Raw genomic sequence first — 6,201 nt, 5'->3', positions numbered from 1 at the left:
CTGTCACTGCAGAAGGGTTTGGACAGGAGAGGGCCCGGGTGTCGGGCTAGGCAAATGCTTGGCGCGGTTTGCGCGTCCGTGTCTTTAACATGGCAACCCTGTTGCCATGCGGCCATGCGGTACGGACGGGGTCTGTTCGCCGTGCGGCGCTCGACCCGGACCCGCCAGCTCGCCCCCGACTGGGTGGAGAGAGAATGGGGGCGGGAATGTCTGACACATCTGACCTCTCCATGAGCTTCAGTCTTCTGAAAATAAGCATTGTTTACCATTGTTTTTGGAAGGGAGCAAGTGACTCACGGCAAACCAAGCAGCCAGTACTAAAGATACAGACATAAGTACTTTGACCCACATTGTGGTAGTCCATTACATTGCACAGCATTTGGTTATTATTGCACATTGAATCTGATACAAAGTGTTTTTGACGTGCTCTGCCTCTCCATATGTACAGTGCTTTACAGTATCATGTGGTGCCCACCAACAGACTGCGCAAAACTCTCAAAAAGCAACCCTATCATGTCTGATTTAATGGCGCCTTTCATTTGGACAATCCGTGCAAAATGACATTGTCACTTTTGTCGTCAAAGGCGTCCCGTACAGCACGTTCCTGCGAGAAGCTGAAGCTTTTGCGTGTGCAGAATTAAGCGGGTCCGTGTCCATCTCTGCTACACGGAGACGCTTCAGAGATCTGCGGGGGGGGGGGGGGGGGGGGGGGGGGATGGAGTGAGCTGTTTTGGCTGCACCCCTGACAGTGTTGAGGAGCCCAGCTGTCCGACGACAGGGAGCCAGGCTTCCGTGTTTGTAATTGAGATATGGGGACTGGCATCGCCTCGAGACGCCCGAATCAGCTGGCAGACTCTCGTGCCACTTGGCACCTTGCTGTTCGGCTACAGTATGCGGCGAGCTGATGCTTTGCAGAGCATATGGGGTTGGGGGGGGTTCGTGAGTGCCTTCGGTACGGCCCCTAGAATCGGCAAGGCTTATATAATTCATATATCTATGAGCTCTGCCACTGTTATGAGAGTTCGCATGGTAAACTTAAGGTTTAATAGGCATGGCCCATAAGAGCCCCATGAGGCTGGTCCTCTAAGTGCTGCAGAGGGCTGGTCCCATAAGACCATTTGTCTTTAACCTTTTTTTTTCGCTGAAGGTCAAAAAAGACAATGGCTGATGGGAATGTCACTTAAATCCCTCAGGAAACGTCTGTGTCATTTTGAGAAAACAATCTTATAGAAAATATCCATGCAACATCTTCACACTGGAGAATCTGCCATGAATCGGGTTATGTTTGGGATGTTGTGCCCACATTTATGAATAACAAGAAGGACATGAACGTACATGAACATGTTTTGACTCTAAATAATCTGCTTCCTAAATTTCATTCAGAAAGAAAATGATCTATGAGGCACACCACAGTGTCTACAGTGTGATCTCTGTGATCTGTGTTTTTTCCTCCACTTTTCTCTACCTAACTGCTTGCGACCACCACTTGAACAGGAAACCATGACAACCCCTGCACCCGAACGGAAGTGTAGGGCAAGCAGTTCAATCCATTGATACACATGCAGACCGAATGAACTGCTCAGACTACAAGTCCCACAATGCACCAGGAGGCAGAGAATAGGGCCATCCCCAGATGCTCTCTAACTACCTCACAGACACCTGAGCAGATCGATGAGCTTTCCATCTACCCATCCCATCCCAGGAATTAGCTTTCTACTGCTGCTGTGGACTCCAGGTCATTGTCTACAGGTGACATGGCTGGTTTCAAACACCAGCATACAGCTTGGGGTGGCCCACGCTAAGAACAAGTGGCTACACTGTCTGAGCCACACAGGAGGCCCCTATTTACAGGTAAATAAAAAACATGGCAAAAATATGAAAATTCTCTCTATACGCAGTAACTGTAAGTAATTTTGATGACAATGATGAAGGACATGGAAAGGGTGGGAGAAAAAAACCAAACCTGAGGTTGGGTGAGGCTACATGAAGCTTCAGAACCTAAACAAATGTTATGTTCATGTTGAAATGTGGCCCTATGGAGCAGACTTTGAACGTGCCGCACACTCGCCTGCACAGTGACCTCCACGTCGCTCCCGAGCTGGTTTCCGTGGGGCCCTCCACTGTTGGCTGGATGAGCTGAGCGTGCAGCAGTTTAGAGCAGGCAGCTGCTGTTTGCCCAAACAGAGGTCTTTCCACTTGGGTTCCTGCTCCAGGCGTGCCTGTGGTCTCTTCTCCACTCTTTCAGCCAACACCCAGACTTTGAGCTGTGTCAAAAAAGCCACTGCCACGCAGGGCTCCCCTCTCCCCCCTCCCCTCCCTGTCTGCCCCCCCCCTCCGCCATCCCCCACACTTGCTATTTCAGAAAGAGCTGTACTTTGTGGTCAGAGACAGAGAGAGAGAGAGAGAGAATGGAGAAGAGACAGGGAGTGTATGGCATATGGGTGTGTTTTTTGGGGACGGAGGAAGGGAAACTTTACTGTTCTAACCACGGGACCTGCCTGCACTTCCCAGAATCCTTTGCGGCAATCATAGAAGCAGTGAGTGTTAATATATCAGCCCTGACCCAAAGCCCTAGAGAGCATTGCTGAGGAAATCCACATGCTAAACTCGAAGGACTGATATCCTGATTTCCCTACACTCTACACCCTTATCTGTTGTCATTACTATCAGCATTATAACTATTAGTCATTTAGTAAACACCCATATCCTGGCAAAGTCACAAAGCATTTATCACTGATTATAAAAGCAAACATACAAGAGAGGGAAAACAGGAGGGGACACAAAGCAGACCCTTGGGGTACTCACAAATGAGGTGATAAACTCAGAGAGTTTTTTTTTTTTTTTTTTCAGGGACCAGATGAGACCGATCAACCCTGTATTAGGGTGAGCATGGAAAAAGAAACACAAGGAAAGAGGGAGAAAGAGAGAGTCGCTCACAAGTCAAACGTCAGTTAGTTTTGTTGTGTGTTGTGACAATGCAAAGGAATAGCACAACAAACAATAGTCATTATGTTCAGGAGGAAACCTAATCTTAGCATATCCTGCTAATGGATTTTTTGTTCATTACACTTCTCACTTCCCACAAAGAAATGTTATCATTTTTCATAGATGTGATGCATTGCTACTCTATGTTACAATTTTACTCATTAAAATATTTACACAGGAGATATGTATAGAAAGAAATCCATTATGGTTTCTGTAGCCTTGGATAATATTTGCTTTAATGATTAAATAATGATAGAATCCCCCTGCTACGTTACGTGAGAAACAAGTTGTTTAGTTGAATTTCATTGCAAATATTAAACTTTTGCCTTTTTCCACTACAGCCAAACTACTGGGCCATAGTCCCAGCCAGTTCTGTAATTGAAACCAGCCTCTCTGCCTCTCCCCCTGTCTTACAGCGATTGTCATCCATCCAAACCTCCTCCCCTTCGCCCGTCATCACAGTCTTCCACTCCTAGCCATTACTCCCAGGCCCTACAGCTAAACTGCCTCAAAAAACACTGCTTTCTAATCTGAAGCCAAAATACCACACCTCACAGCCTCGTTTCTACAGTTCACTCTCAGCCCCCCACAACAGATATGCATACACACACACACACACACACACACACAATTCACAATCCAAACACAAACACATGCTGCACCATGCAAAAAAAGCTGTATATGCATGCCAGTTAAGATGAAACAGATTAAGTCAAGGATGATGTTGTTTTCTATCTATGAAATCTAACTTGAACAAAAGAGGTTCTTTCTTCTGCCCTCCTGGCCCTTGTCTTTCTGTGAAATGGATGTCTCAGGGAGAGAGTCCTGGCCAGAACAGATGGGGAATCAGATGAAGGAGGTTTAGTTCAAATTACACACGCTCATCTCAAACCCTGGTACCTCTGGTCTCCATCATTCACACCAGCCTTGAGCAACAGGTGATCCTCAAAGCATCCTGACAGTGAAGCACATTTACACACAGGGTAACTATTACAGATAGGGATGCACCTTAGCTTAGACACCACACTTCCAGTATCACACCTCATGCACTGGGGGGCAGGGTGAAGTTTGCCTCCTGGAAGGAAATGGATAAAGAGGGTAGTGGTGTCAAAGGGCAAAGGGGGTGGAGTCCCGAGGAGAAGCTGAGACGGGAGTTCGGGTGAAGGACTCCTCAGTTGTTTGACCCGTTTGTTTTGTTTCCCGTGTGTCACCGTGATTGGACTCTCGGCTAACCGACCTTAATAATAATAATAATAATAATAATAATAATAAATAAATAAATAAATAAATAAATAAAAAACCTGAACGACCCACAACAAGGAGTGAGGGGTGGCCGACTCTGGCGTCACACCAAGGAGCGGGCCCAGTGTTTGCCCAGGTGGAGGTAAGCTCACCTTTTCCCCTCAGTGCTACACCTTCAACATTAGATTCGCCCATACTGACGTCCACGTTAAAGCACACATTAGCTTAGGTTACAACCGAAGCTCAGGTAGGGCGGCTACGGAATCCCCTAGGCTAACGGAGTGCAGGCTAGCAAGAGTCCGTCTAGGCCTGTGTATTTTCTGCCCTTGGGTCTTGGGTTGTAACAGTAACCACATACACAGTACAGTCTGTTAATTACACATGCCCTGATACTCACCATTAATAATAAGGACACACAGGGATCTGGTGGTGGAGGATTCCTGGCCGGCTCCAATACTCTGCTTTTTAAAGGGGCTTCATTTGCGGTGTTATCCTTTCTTTCTCCGCCCACACTCAATAATACAGCAACGAATCAATCAAGCAATTAATCTTTCTTTTTTACAGCGCAAATTACAGCCGCATCGGCACACACTACTTCACAGTGTGTGTTTTATTCCAGTGGGAATAATAATAAACCCCCAAAAAACATTAATGCCACACTGGGAAAAATGGGAAAATAATTCCCTGACCCCTTCATAAACAATCAAGGGGCAACTGGAAAATAGTTGGGCGCCTACGGTCACGACAGAAACAGTATTTTAACACACTGGGGTATTAACACTTTGGACAGAATAAAGAGAAAAGCAGTACATGAAAGCTGGATGAGAAAGTGTCCAAACAGAGTCCAAACAGAGCAGAGTTTAGTGTAGTTAAATGTAAATTCAATGTGTTTCGCCATTTTCGCTGGGGGAAAAGCTTGGGGAGGCAGGGTGCCAGGGGGTTGAGTCCCCCCCTCAGCCCCCCCCTCCCCCCCAGGCAGTGACCTCAGGGCCACTGCGGGCTCCTTGGAAAGAAAGGAGAATTTAACAGTATGGCCGTGACCATCAGCACTGCTGTGCACACAGGTGAGCGGTGCTTAGGGATTGTACCTCCAGCCTTATTCAGCACACATGCTGTTGCAGAACCGCTCTGTATTTTATTTTGAAATAGACTTTTTTTTTTTGCTTTGTTCTGTGTCTATTTCCATAGTGTGACTTTGCTTTCTGCCTTTGCAGATAACCTTTACCACCAAGTGCATCTGCAATGCAGGAAAATCATTTATACAACGGTTTGCTGCATTTTTAGCAATTTTAATGTCAACGACTGAATGCTGTATATGCAAAAACATGCATTGCTCACAAAAATAGAGGGAGAAAGAAGAGCATTTTAGCATTTCTGTGACTTACAGCATAGATATGTATATATTTAAGGGGTGCTCTTAAAAATAAGTTTGTTTAGAAAACAATTTCCGCTTGGGTTTAAGTGCGTTTGTGTGTATGCATGTATGAGTGTAGGAAGGAATATGTGCCTGTAGGTTGATGTGTGTACATGAATGAATGCACGTGTATTTGCTCTTTCCTCCAGATAACACAAACAATTTTTTGTGTGTGACCACATTTTGCATGTTTGTACTGTATGTGTACAAGCTGTTGTACATGTGTGCAGTTGTGTGTGTTTTTACGTGTGTGTATTCGTGTATGTGAATACATGTGTGTGTGTATGTGTGTGTATTTGTGTGTGTGTGTGTGTGTGTGTGTGTGTGTGTGTGTGTGTGTGTGTGCGCGTGTGGTAGTATAGGGTAGTGTAGAGGGGGCGGTAGGTGCAGCGGGGTGAGGGGGCTCCTTCACATCGCCCTGGGGCTGGGGGTTGAAAAGCCACAGCAGAAGGTCATTAGCTTCTCATTTCACATTAGCATCTGCTGAATGGGATTAGCCATCCAGCAGAGCCTAAACCCTGAGATCCCACAGGCACTGCCAGCTCCAAAATGGACTGGTC

This window comes from Megalops cyprinoides, chromosome 7, assembly GCF_013368585.1.
Source record: "Megalops cyprinoides isolate fMegCyp1 chromosome 7, fMegCyp1.pri, whole genome shotgun sequence".
Taxonomy (NCBI): domain Eukaryota; kingdom Metazoa; phylum Chordata; class Actinopteri; order Elopiformes; family Megalopidae; genus Megalops; species Megalops cyprinoides.
Note: the sequence above shows the minus strand (reverse complement) of the source record.